The sequence below is a fragment of the Rhinatrema bivittatum genome, chromosome 9, assembly GCF_901001135.1.
Source record: "Rhinatrema bivittatum chromosome 9, aRhiBiv1.1, whole genome shotgun sequence".
In the NCBI taxonomy this organism is placed as follows: Eukaryota; Metazoa; Chordata; class Amphibia; order Gymnophiona; family Rhinatrematidae; genus Rhinatrema; species Rhinatrema bivittatum.
This window is the reverse complement of record NC_042623.1, coordinates 81,762,485-81,774,744: the sequence shown is the minus strand read 5'-3', so window position 1 is coordinate 81,774,744 and position 12,260 is coordinate 81,762,485. Positions and strand designations below refer to the sequence as shown.

The 12,260-nt window shown below is 40.2% G+C and overlaps 1 protein-coding gene across 5 annotated transcripts in view; it reads left to right on the top strand.

Moving 5' to 3' along the window:
- Positions 1–12,260, top strand: part of PLXNB2 (plexin B2) — a 503,243-nt gene that overhangs the window by 113,502 nt on the left and 377,481 nt on the right. Inside the window, exon 1 of one of the 5 annotated variants that reach the window (XM_029617390.1) lies at positions 8,104–8,201. The exons of 3 other annotated variants lie outside the window; for them this stretch is intronic. The gene's annotated coding sequence lies outside the window, so the exon portion shown is untranslated. Of the gene's footprint in view, positions 1–8,103; positions 8,231–12,260 lie in introns of those variants that run through there. One more of the 5 variants, XM_029617389.1, reaches the window with a different exon arrangement.

The window sequence follows — 12,260 nt, the reverse complement described above, 5'->3', positions numbered from 1 at the left end:
TCCTTCCTAGCTGGTAGAACTTTCCAAGTCAAACTGGGAAACCACTTATCTGACACATTCCCCAAGGCTCTGCACTCTCGACCACTCTTCAACATTTATATGCTTCCTCTATGCAAATTGCTAGCAGAACTAAGAATCAACTTCTTATACGCTGATGACCTACAGTTCTATATTCTTGTCGCCAAATCAATTGAAAATAAAGCATCAAAACTCTCAACATACATGAAGGCAATACAACAAAAGCTATCTCAGCTTAAACTAACACTAAATACTAAAAAAAAATCTGAAATCATATGGCTAAAGGAGAAACCAGTCTATAATTAAATCGCCACCACTAGACCTGGGTAACTTTCTCATCACACCCTCTGAACAAGTATGGGATCTAGGAACCCAGAACAGTGAGCACATGACAATGAAAAAAGCACATAAACAAAGTAATTAAAACAGGATACTGCAAGCTGCGAATCTTACATCGGCTGAAACCTTTACTAACATTCCAGGACTTCCGATCTGTTTTACAAATACTAAGATTACTGCAACTCCCTTCTACTAGGCCTACCTTCAGGACTATTAAAACCATTATAGCTACTACAAAATGCCCCAGCAAGGCTATTAGGGACAAGGAAATTTGACCACATCACCCCACTGCTGATAAACCTACACTGGCTGCCAGAACAATCAAGAATCCACAATGAAGTACTAACACTAATTTTCAACATAATCAGTTGCAGAAACTCCTGCTTATTAAGCAACCATACACCAGAACGATCACTAAGATCACAAAACAAAGGACTATTAACTGTACCTATACCAGGGAGCACTCATCCGATGCAAATAATAGAGCAAATGTTTTTCTATAGCAGGGCCCCAAGTTGTGGAACTCTGTACCCAAGTCATTACGTCTGATAAGAAAAAGAGCTTCAAACGTGAGCTGAAAACATGGCTCTTCAAAAATGCATATGACCTAACATAAAACAACTTAGAAAACTACACAGTTATCCTTTGAACGATTGACAATCACTAAGAGACATAATGAGCATTAAGAAAACTTACTGACTACCAGGTGAAGGTCATGTAAAAGGAACTTATTTACCACAAATTACTAATTTAACAATCCAGGTAACATGTTTGATGTTGTGTTGACCTTTAATGTGAATGTTGCTTTTGTAAACTGCTGTGATCGTCTTTTGGAACGACGGTATATAAAATGCTTAAATAAAATAAGTAAACTGAAAGCCAGCATTTCTATCGATATACACTGTAGTCTGTACATTTGATTAGTCCATTCTGTCTTGGCGTAGCTGACGAATAATAATAATTTGAAACTTGCTCACCTGCTTATATGTTTGTTTAGCTAAATTAAATACTTTAGTGTAAATGCATAGAGAGGAAACAGTTTTACACAGAAGGAAAAATGATTTTAGATGGAATTCTGTCAATATACAAATCCAGTAATCTTCTAGATTTTAAGAATGAATGTCTGAAGTATCCACTATCTGCAATTTTTTGTGCTTGGGAGAAAAGTGTACTAATTTCCTTTTGTATAATTGATGTCTATTTGACAATGGAGCTAATGTACAATACCTTCTTGATGTGCTATAAGAATTACTACTACCCACAAAAGAATCCATTTAGATAGTAAAATGTAAACAAGCTGAGTTTTTTTGATTCTGGTGAAAGAATGGAAGTGGTACTTTCACCTATCGTGTATTTTACATTTTGTTAAGTTCTGGAAAATATTTAAACTTTTGTTAACATTTTATTGGCAGTGTTATCTTAGATTCCTCAATTTCTGTTAGTGAACCTTAAGAGCATACAAAAATATCAAGAAACTCTTCAAAAATTAAATTGGTTTGTGGTTATTTTTTTAGAAAGGAGCTTTTGCCAAACCTTTAATAAATGACTTTATCTTAAATACTGGCAGGTTTGTAATTCTAGTTTAAAATCACACCTTTCTGTAGTGCATTCAGTGGTGCACTCATGCACCACAAACTGAAAAAGTAAAACTCTTATCACAGTTCTCCATTTCTATACCTCTTGACATACTTGGTTTTATGTTCATGGCATGAATTCATCAAATGTCTAATCTTCTCCAACTCCCCCCCCCCCCCCCCCCCTGCCTTCCACCTGTGGCCTATGTTTCTCCCATTTACCCAGCTCCTGTCTTTTTTTTTTTTTCTCCCCAAGATATTAGTCTGTATTGTCCCTGACTTTTTTCTGGTGACAATATCTCATTTTAGGTGTGGGGGAGTTGTTTGAAGAGGCAGGGGAGGGTTAGAGGATGAGGATCTGTAGCTCAGCAATAACGCCTGAGGTAGCAATGTCAAAGATAGCCTACTTGTTTTATCCTCCCACTGATAAGTCAAATTCTGAAAAGTCCTTTCTCCTACGTTAGAAAGCAAAGCAGGCTAGGGTAGTATGTTTTATTTTTTTATTTTTTTTTAAATGCAAGCGTATCTACCAGCAGTGAGGTAAAGTACTCCAACTCTCAACTTTTTATTCTGAGGATGCTTAGAATCATGTTCATAGAAACATAGAAATCACGGCAGAAAAAGACCAAATGGCCCATCCAATCTGCCCAGCAAGCTCCCACGCTTATTTTCCCATACTTATCTGTTTCACAGACCACCAAGTTCAGGGCCCTTGTTGGTAACTGTTTGATTCGAATTTCCTGCCACCTCTGCCGTCGATGCAGAGAGTAATGTTGGAGTTGCATCAAAGGTAAATCATAAGGCTTAATGGTTAAGGGTAGTAACCGCCGCATCAAGCAAGTAAATCCTCTTTTCCACATTTCCCCCTGCTGTTGAATTAGAGAGCAACGTTGTATATGCATTCAAAATGAAGTATCAGGCTTAATTGGTTCAGGGTAGTAACCGCCGCAATAAGCAAGCTACCCCACGCTTATTTGTTTACCCAGACTGTGTAGTTCAGTCCCTGTTGGTTGTTGTCTGAATGCAAATCCTCTCTTCCACATTTCCCCTTGCCGTTGAAGCAGAGAGCAATGTTGGAGTTGCATTAACCGTGTGAAGGCTTATTGAGTAAGGGTAATAATCACCAGGTAGTAGCCAATCACCATTCCAGCAAGCCACCCCCATGGCTCTACTCTTCATTCCCATCCCTTTAGCCTTTATGGATCCACAGTGTTTATCCCATGCGCCTTTGAATTCCTTTACCATTTTAGTCTTCACCGCTTATATAGTTCAATAGTTCATTCTGCCATCCTAAGGTTGGAATAACTCTTACAGGTGCATCTGCTATCTTTACCTCTATTACTTGTTCTATTCTCACTGTTTTATCATGCCCAAAGGGAGGTGGCTTAGTTAGGGATCAAGCCTAGATATCTTTCAATACTCTAGTATGATCCACTGACCTGTTGTGTTGGCTGTTTTTAAAAGAGGATCTACCACAATATTTATTTTTTTGTTTGACATGGCTTACATAACATATAAAACAAATTGCTTTTCTCCTGGCATTTCCCACATTTTGCTGTTCCAATTTGATCTGTTTTCATCATCTTCCATAGTTTTGCTTTGGCTTCATTTCAGAAGAAGCCCTGGTATCCCCAAAAGCATTGTTGATCATTGATTCTTTCTGAGAAATGTGCAGTGCTGGCAACCAAGCTCTGTTTTTGTGAATGGACTAAAATCTTGATTCTAATATATATATATATATATATCTCAAGGCATTCTGTAGAACAAAGAAAAATCAGACTGCACTGAGGTGAAAGGCAGAAATGGACTAGGATTTCAAGGCATGTAGTGGCATGACATCACTACTTACAGTGCATCATGGGAGTTTAAGGCCGTTAATAACTGAAATGGCCACCCTTCTCTCACCATTTGAATTCTCATTAAAATGTTTTAATTTTTTTGTCAAATGAGGCACCAAGTAAGTATCAAAATACCTCAGAGAGAAAATCAAGGGTAAGGAGATTCTCTTTAATGCTTTGCAGTTTATGTACTTTGCCCTGTTAAAACTGAGCCAAGCAGTTAGAAGTCCAGTACTAATATATTTTATCAAAAAGTTTAATGGTTGATTTCGCCTTACTGAGTTGCAATATTATCGGTGAGAATTGCTACAGTTGATGATTGTACCAGAAATGCAAAGTGGACTTTTTATTGAAAGGAGAAAAGCTTCCTGAATTTAGATGAACCATTAGTTAATATCTGTCCCATTATATGAAATGTTAGCATGCCTGCCAAGCAGATACTGGAACCAGGCTGTACTTTATTTCAAAGGTCACAAACAAACAAGATCGTCATATCTTTATGCCCTATGCCCGCAGAAAGATATGGTTGCACTATGTACTTCTATCTGGTAAGAGCCTAACAGGCCGATTCAGTAAAGTCCGCGGGAGAGCCCGCTCTCCCAGCACGCGCACAGGCCATTCGCCTGTGCACGCGATGCAGTATTTAAATTAGGTCAGGCGGTAGAAACGGGCAAAAGGAGGCGCTAGGGACACTAGTGCATCCCTAGTGCCTCCTTTTGGCCCGGAGCGGCGGCTGTCAGCGGGTTTGACAGCCGACGCTCAATTTTGCCAGCGTCGGTTCTCGAGCCCGCTCTCAGCTACGGGCTCAGAAACCGGATGCTGGCAAAATTGAGCGTCCAGTTTTCGACCCGACAGCCATGGGCCAACTTCAATTTTTTTTTTTTTTTCTTACTTTTTTTACCCTTCGGGACCTCAGACTTAATATCGCCATGATATTAAGTCGGAGGGTGCACAGAAAAGCAGATTTTACTGCTTTTCTGTGCACTTTCCGGTGCCCGAAGAAATTAGCGCCTACCTTTGGGTAGGCGCTAATTTCTGAAAGTAAAATGAGCGGCTTGGCTGCACATTTTACTTACTGAATCGCGCGGGCATACTTAATAGGGCCATCAACATGCATTTGCATGTTGAGGGCGCTATTAGGTTCGGCGGATTGGACGTGCGTTTTCCGCCCCTTACTGAATAAGGGGTAAGGGAAAACGCGCGTCCAATGACAGGGAATAATGTATTTGTATGTTCCAAGGTTAGAAATGTATATAGATTTCCCTTTTTCCTTCACAGAGCCTTTCCAAATGCTTTCTTAAAGATAGCATGTATTTGGAATAGAGTAGTTCTGTTTAATTAATGTCCATTTTGGTATGGTCAAAATCAAATGTCAGTAAATACACATCAGACCCAGTATTATTGCCTTGTGTGTCATTTAATTGAAAGCATGTTCTGCTATTTGCAGAACATGGAAAACTGGGTCAAATTTTCCCTATAATTCACCTTCAATGAACCACGTCTCCAGAAAAAGTATTCCCCTTCACCAATTTTAACATTTATTTTTGGATAATCTAGATTTTTTGTTTTTGGACTATTTATCAGTTAAAATTAAAAAAAATAATAATTTTTGGATTATAGACATTAAAATGGAGGGTTAGGTGGTTTAAATTATGGCCTTAATGCCCTGAAATATGATGGCCCTTTTAAAAATGATTGGAAAAAAAAAAGTCTGATACAGCAGATTGTTAAATTTTTGTGTTCAAATTTTCCCTAATCACTCTGAATTGCTCAAGCATGATTATGGTAGATTTTTGAATGGTCAAATGCTAGATAAAGAGAATTTGCACAGCACAATAGGGATCAGATGCATGTGTGTGTTTTAGAACCTAAAAACGGACATAGGTGCCAGCTCTGCAGGTGCTTAGGCAAACTCCTTTACTCTGCCGAGGGAAGGGAAATTTCTGTTGTTCAGCACCTCCCCAGTCCTTTTGGAGAGTTGGCTCCCATAAGCACGTGTATAGCCATCATTAATCTTCACATGGCCATGTATTTCATCTGGCCTTCCATACTACACGATAGCCTCCAAAATGTGAAGAAGGAATCTATTATCATTCTGTCATGTATTTGCACAAACCGGGCCAAAAGAAAATAGTGATTTGTCCAAGGTTACTCAGAGTTGGGCAGAACTGTGATTATCCGATTTTTCAACAGCCCTTCAGGTCCCTGATATATCCAGCCATTCACTGGAAACTGACTTCTCTGGAATAATATCCACAAATTAGTGAGACTCTAACTTTATGCCAATTGTATTGCTTATTTTGAAAGGTGATGTGTTGTTTTTTTTTTTTTATTTATTTATGTATGCGTGCATGGGCAAGGGTGACCCAAAGTGTCCCGTACTTGTATCTCTGTCTCCATAGACACTGAAGTAAGAAGTCAGAGAATAGGAATGTAGGGGTTATAAGACATGCCCAGTGGGAGGAATCTGACAAGGAATGTGCTTCTATGACACTTTATAAGCCCACTTTGCTCATATTCTTTCTTTCAGTCTTCCATCCTAGGAAGATGGCTCAGACTCCAGGGGGTGGAGTTCCCAGGCCTCTAGGATTGGTGACAGGTCTTAGGATCTGAGGAGGATCCTGAGAGAGAACCAGAGGCAGGGAATGGTGAAAGAGGAGTTGGTCCATCCATGCTGAAGGACTTCCTTTGCCTGTCTGTCTTGAAGTGGAGTTGCAGGCTGGATTTGGAGGAAGGGATGCCAGGCTCGTAAAACTGCTTCAGAGTTGCTGCTTAAGAGGCGTGGGCGTGAGCTTTGTAACAGTTCAGAAGGATTCCCAGTTGGGACTATAAATGTGTGTAGATAAAGCAGCTACAAGTACAGGGGAAGTCCCAGGGGTGGGGAGCATCAGTAAAGAGCGCACTGTGAGGGAGTTTGTAAAGGATTCCCTAGTGCAGAGGATGTCTGAGGCTGTGTGACTATTGACTGTCTAGATTTTAGATTTCTCTGTGGTTTATTCTGTATCCTAGTATATCGTCTGCACCTAACACCCCAGTAAAACAATGTATTTTTCTCAGGTGTTTACATTGGAAGTTACCAGAGCAGGTCACACATACCTAAGGGCATGGAAAGATTTTATTTTTTTTCCTCCCCACTCCCAAACCCTAGAACCATGGGTCACAACTTGGTCCCTGAACTCCCAAGGGGAGTGCCTGCAAATTGACAAAAGGGTGTGTCCAACCACCTTTGACCAAAATGCATGAGATGGAGCAGCATTCCATGTTAGGGGAATATGTTCTGGCTAATGAGAACAGTTCTAAGCATATAACACTGATAAATAGATTTTGATTCTTCTTTTCCACTTCTTCCTTCTCCTGCCATCTGAAAACAGAACTTGCTGTAAGAGGCTGAAAACTTCCTATTTGCCTCGGTAGGCGAAGGAGAGGAAGAGAGGCAGATTAAAAACACTTTTTCAAAATAACTAAATTTTTAGTACGAAGAGCAACAGTAAACTTGTAGAAGAAATGATTTGCGTTAACCGACACTTTTTATTTTGTCAATCAAGATGAAGTCATGAAGTGACACTGTGTGTCTAGTGCACAGACCCATATCCCCTTGCAGCTGGGCATTTTAGTGGCTAAACAGAAGATATCTGAGCGCTATGCATGTTTCTAATGCCAGGCTGACACTTTGCGATTGCTTACTACTAAACTAATGAAAATGTATATCTGAACAAGCTTGAGTCTTGAATTGATGATGTCCATGTTGACTCCCAGCTCTTTGGACAAGACTGGTTAGCAGGACTAAGTTAGGATCTCCCTTCCAGCAGAATGCTTCGCTAGTAGTTGGATGTCAAAAACATGTTTCCTGGTTTTGGATTGGATTTTCTGAAAGTAAAGCTTTTGTTCTTGAAAATATGCATTCTTGAAAATAATATTTTATTTAGTTTTTCCTTTAAAAAACAAAATGCTGACAGGATGCCCTGAGTGAGCACCTTTATCTAGAAATGACAAAAATAGAAAATGAGGTAGCCCGAAAACACAAGACTCACCTGTGGCTGAGTATTGCCCCCAGACCAGCAAGTCCAGATAACCCCTAACCTGTGCTAGAGCGATCCACCCTATATTTTAAGCTGGGAGCTGAAAGCAGTGTGCTCGCATTCTTTGAGACCTAAAGACCTCTGAAACCAGCTCAGGATGGTTCTGGGCTTTGGCACAGCATCACTTACTCAGCCTTTTAAAAGTTCTGGATGTGTTGGGTGCTTCCCCAGATATTCATTAACTGCATGAAATGCCTCAATGGCTTGGAATCGGCTAGGAATGAAGTCCAGGATATAATGACACACAGTAATACCAGTCCAGTGAGTTTTTAAATCCCTCTGTAGTATAAAGCGATTTCCAAGAGCCGAACGGATTTGTATGTGTTCATAATAACTTGAAGAAGGAGCTGCAGGTGAGCTGTCGGTGGTGCATTGCTTAAAGGTATCCTTGGCTTACAAGAGGAATGCACGTTTTTTCTTTTCAAAACTAGTTAAATGTATCCTTTATAGAGAGGTGTAAAAGTCAGCCTGCCTGTGAAAGTCTATAGAAATGTAGGGCACTGTGTTAGCTTTTGGTGTGTTAAAAAACACTTTGAAGGCTTGCTAGTGCTTATTGGATAGCTTTGACTTTCTTTGACCTCTTTTTGTGGTTTTTATAATCAGTAGTTGCTTGTCTGTGGTTTTCTACCTATTGTCCCATATGTTATTACTGGACAGGCATTAAGGAAAGATCAGTTTGTCAAAATAAATCTTGCATTGGGATATTTATTTTCCTAATGCCAACTGAGCAAATAGAGGGGGGCAGTGTCTGTGTATCTTGTTTTTACAGTGCTCATGTGTAACGTGTGAAGACAAATAAATGACCCCCGTTGATCAAGGTGTAGCAGAAACTTTCACCACCAAGTTTCAGATCATAACCGGTGATGCCCCACAGAATTTTAATATAATTACATACTGGTTTAATACATTGGATTTCAACCCAGTCCTCTGAGTCCACCTGGCCAGTCTGTCGAGTTTCATCTGCATTCAGCAGAGACACTGCATACAAATATGTATTTCAGCATTGAAGATTCATTTGAGAGATCCTGATTTGCTGAGAAACACTGGTTGAATGCACCTCTGCACAGCTGGAACTCCTCAGCTAATGCATTTTACGCTTCTTTTGAGCTGCTGTGGTATTGGACTATGATCCTGAATGGGCTTTATTTATTTATTTATTTATTTATTTATTTATTTATCAGTTTTTTATACCGACCTTCATAGTAAATAACTATATCGGATCGGTTTACAATTTAACAAGGGAATAACTGGAGTAACAATTCAAGTAAACGAAAGATAACAAAAGGAAGGAATAAGTCAAAGTTACAATCAACAGGGAGAGAGAACTTGGAAGCTTACAACAAGCTGGAAAGAAGAAAGGCCGGTAATAAATAAGTAGTGTTACCATAGAGCGTACGAATTAAAAGCTAAACGGTGCTTTAACCTGAAAGTCTCAGAGTCCATTTTTCGTGAAAAAGAGTGCCAGACCGGGTAGGGGTGAATGGGACTACTAAAATAATGTAACTCTGGAAGAAGCTGTCTGGCTTTGCAAGATCAGATTAAGTGGGAGAGGAGGTTGCCCAGTGGTTAGAATAAGGGTTCACATTCCACTTTTCCCCACTGATGCTTTTTGTGATCTTAGGCAAGTCAGTATCTCTGGGACCCACTTGGATCATAAGCTCTTTGGGGCATGGACATACCTTTTATGGAGTTAGCTGTAAAGCATCCTGTAGTTGAGAGCACTGTACAAATGCCTCAATAAAAAAAAAAAAAAAGCATGGGAGGAGGAATGGCCTGGTTGTTAAAGCATTGGACTAGGAATTAGGAGAATTCTGGGGCAGGAGGTTGCCTGGCTATATGTGATATTCGGGTAAGTTGCTTTTATCTTCCGTGTGTCTAATAACCCAGTTGAAAGTGGAGGGACTTTAGGGAGTGATGAGACCTGGCTTCAGACCTCAAACTTTCACAGTTTATATTTTTTTTTTCACTTCTGCTGCTTTATGGGTCTGTGAGGAGTGGGACAAAGTCTCGAGAGACCTTCATGGATTTGGCCTTTACTGCTAGAACCCTTTAAAGCATGGCCCTGGACTCATCAGGAAGTGAGTTAGCATCTCAGTGCTCCTGGGGAAAGTTAGCTACCGTTCCTGAGCTATAGCTAACTTTTCAGAAAATAACACAGCTTGTGATTTTTCAGGTAAGCCATGTTTTTATTTGTATGGTATTGCCTAGTAATGAGCCGCTTTGCATACTTGCATTATTGAGGAATAGCGCTTGTATGGCTAAAGTGTTTACTGCGTGGCAAACACCTAGTACTGCTAGGAAAATATATCCCTTAGATTGTATGCCTTCTGAAGACTGGGAAATACCTGCTGTTCTTGAATGTAACTCACCTTGAGCTACCAATGATCACATGCGAGCTGAATCTAATTAAATAGTTGCATCTGCCTTCCTCCAGCCCCTCAGAACTTCTCAGTCTTCAAGGAAAAAGTTTAACAGAGCTTCAGTATCCGGGGGGGTGTACACCAGGGGGCCCCATGGCTTTCTCCACGTTCATGTGTAAGTGCTTCCGGTACCACCAGCTCTACTCCTTTTTGTAATTTACTTCGTAATCATTTCACATTTATCCTTGTCACTTCCATCTTTGATCCATCACTTCCCTTTCTTTAAATACTGAGCAAAGAACACTGTAAGGCTCCTGGCTTTTGCCAGTCCTCTGTGTATAACCTTGCTTCTCACTTAGATATCAAAAGAAGGTTTATCTCCTCTTATCAGTTTGGACAATTGTTTCCTCCATTTAGACCTTTGTTGTGCTTTTTTTTTACTTGGCAGCTTCTTGCTCCTTCCAGCTCAGTCGGCACTGTGGTTGGGGATCAGGTACCACTAGCCTTCATTTTCGATGACCTGAAGATTATTTTTCCATGTTTTCTCTCCTCCTCCCCCACCCCCCCCCCCCCCCCCCCCCCCCCCCCCCCGAACACTCCTAGTCTGGTCACTGGATAGTGTTGGTAAGGACCTTTATTTTCAGTTTTTACTTTATTTTCACAGGAATTTGTGTATTTTATAGCAAACAAAAATGGGAGATGATTCAACGGAAGAAGGGGACTCCTTGTTTTCCACATTTTTCTCCCATTTTTGTTCCTTAATAATAAACACTGATAAATTCCCAGGAAAATAACATAAAAACTGAAAATGAAGGTCCCTAGCCATCAGTGCTCTTCCTGGAACTGCACTAATATGGGCTCTGTGTCCAGCCACTAGATGTCACCCTTAAGCAATGACATGAACGCTCTCCCCTCAGTTTTCTCAGCATCCCTAGCCAACCTGGGGAGTGGAAGACCCAACTAGGGGGTTTGAACTGGGAACCTTCTGCATGGCACTGCTTTGTGTACTTCTAATCAGTTGGTGTGGCCTTTCTGTTTTTCCATCATAATTTTGCCTACCCACCTGTCTGTTATAGTTTGTTTTTTATTTATTATATTTTTTGAATGGTAATTTCGTTGCCTTTATTTGCTTTATCTCCTTAGAGCAGTGATTTCAATTCATTCCAACCAATCTGTTTTTTCAGGATATCCACAATAAATATGCATAAGCTAGGTTTGCATGCAGTGGAGACAGTGCGTGCAGATCTCTCTCATGCATATTCATTGTGCATTTCCTGAAAACTTGACTAACTGCTTATGTTCTGAGAACTGTATCTGTTTTTGTAAGTTTTATCTATTTCTTAACCTGCCTTACACAAAAATATTTGCCTTCTCAAAGGTTCCTTTTGATTGCTGACCAAAGTTACTCTGTACTCTTGAACTCTTGGAAGTTCTCAGCACTATCATGTGTTATCTTAAGTCTGTTCTCCTTAAACATATATAGAAACATAGAAATGACAGCAGAAAAAGACCAATTGGCCCATCCAGTCTGCCCAGTAAGCTCCCACACTTATTTTCCCATAAGTATCTGTTTCACCAACCACCAATTTCAGGGCCCTTGTTGGTAACTGTTTGATTCAAGTTTCCTGCCATCCCCTGCCTTTGATGCAGATAGTAATGTTGGAGTTGCATCAAAGGTGAGCATAAGGCTTAATGGTTAAGAGTAGTAACTGCCGCATCAAGCAAGTTACCCCGATGCTTGTTTACCCAGACTGCACAGATCATTGCCTTGTTGGATGTTGTCTGAATGTAAATCCTGTTTTCCACATTTCCTCCTTTTCCCCCTGCCATTGAAGCAGAGAGCAACGCTATATATGCATTCAAGGTGATGTATCAGGCTTAATTGGTTTAGGGTAGTAATCACTGTAATAAGCAAGCTACCCCATGCTTATTTGTTTATCCAGATTGTGAAGTTCAGTCCTTGATGGTTGTTGCCTGAATGCAAATTCTCTTTTCCACATTTCCCCTTGCTGTTGAAGCAGAGAGCAATGTTGAAGTTGTATTAACCTTGCG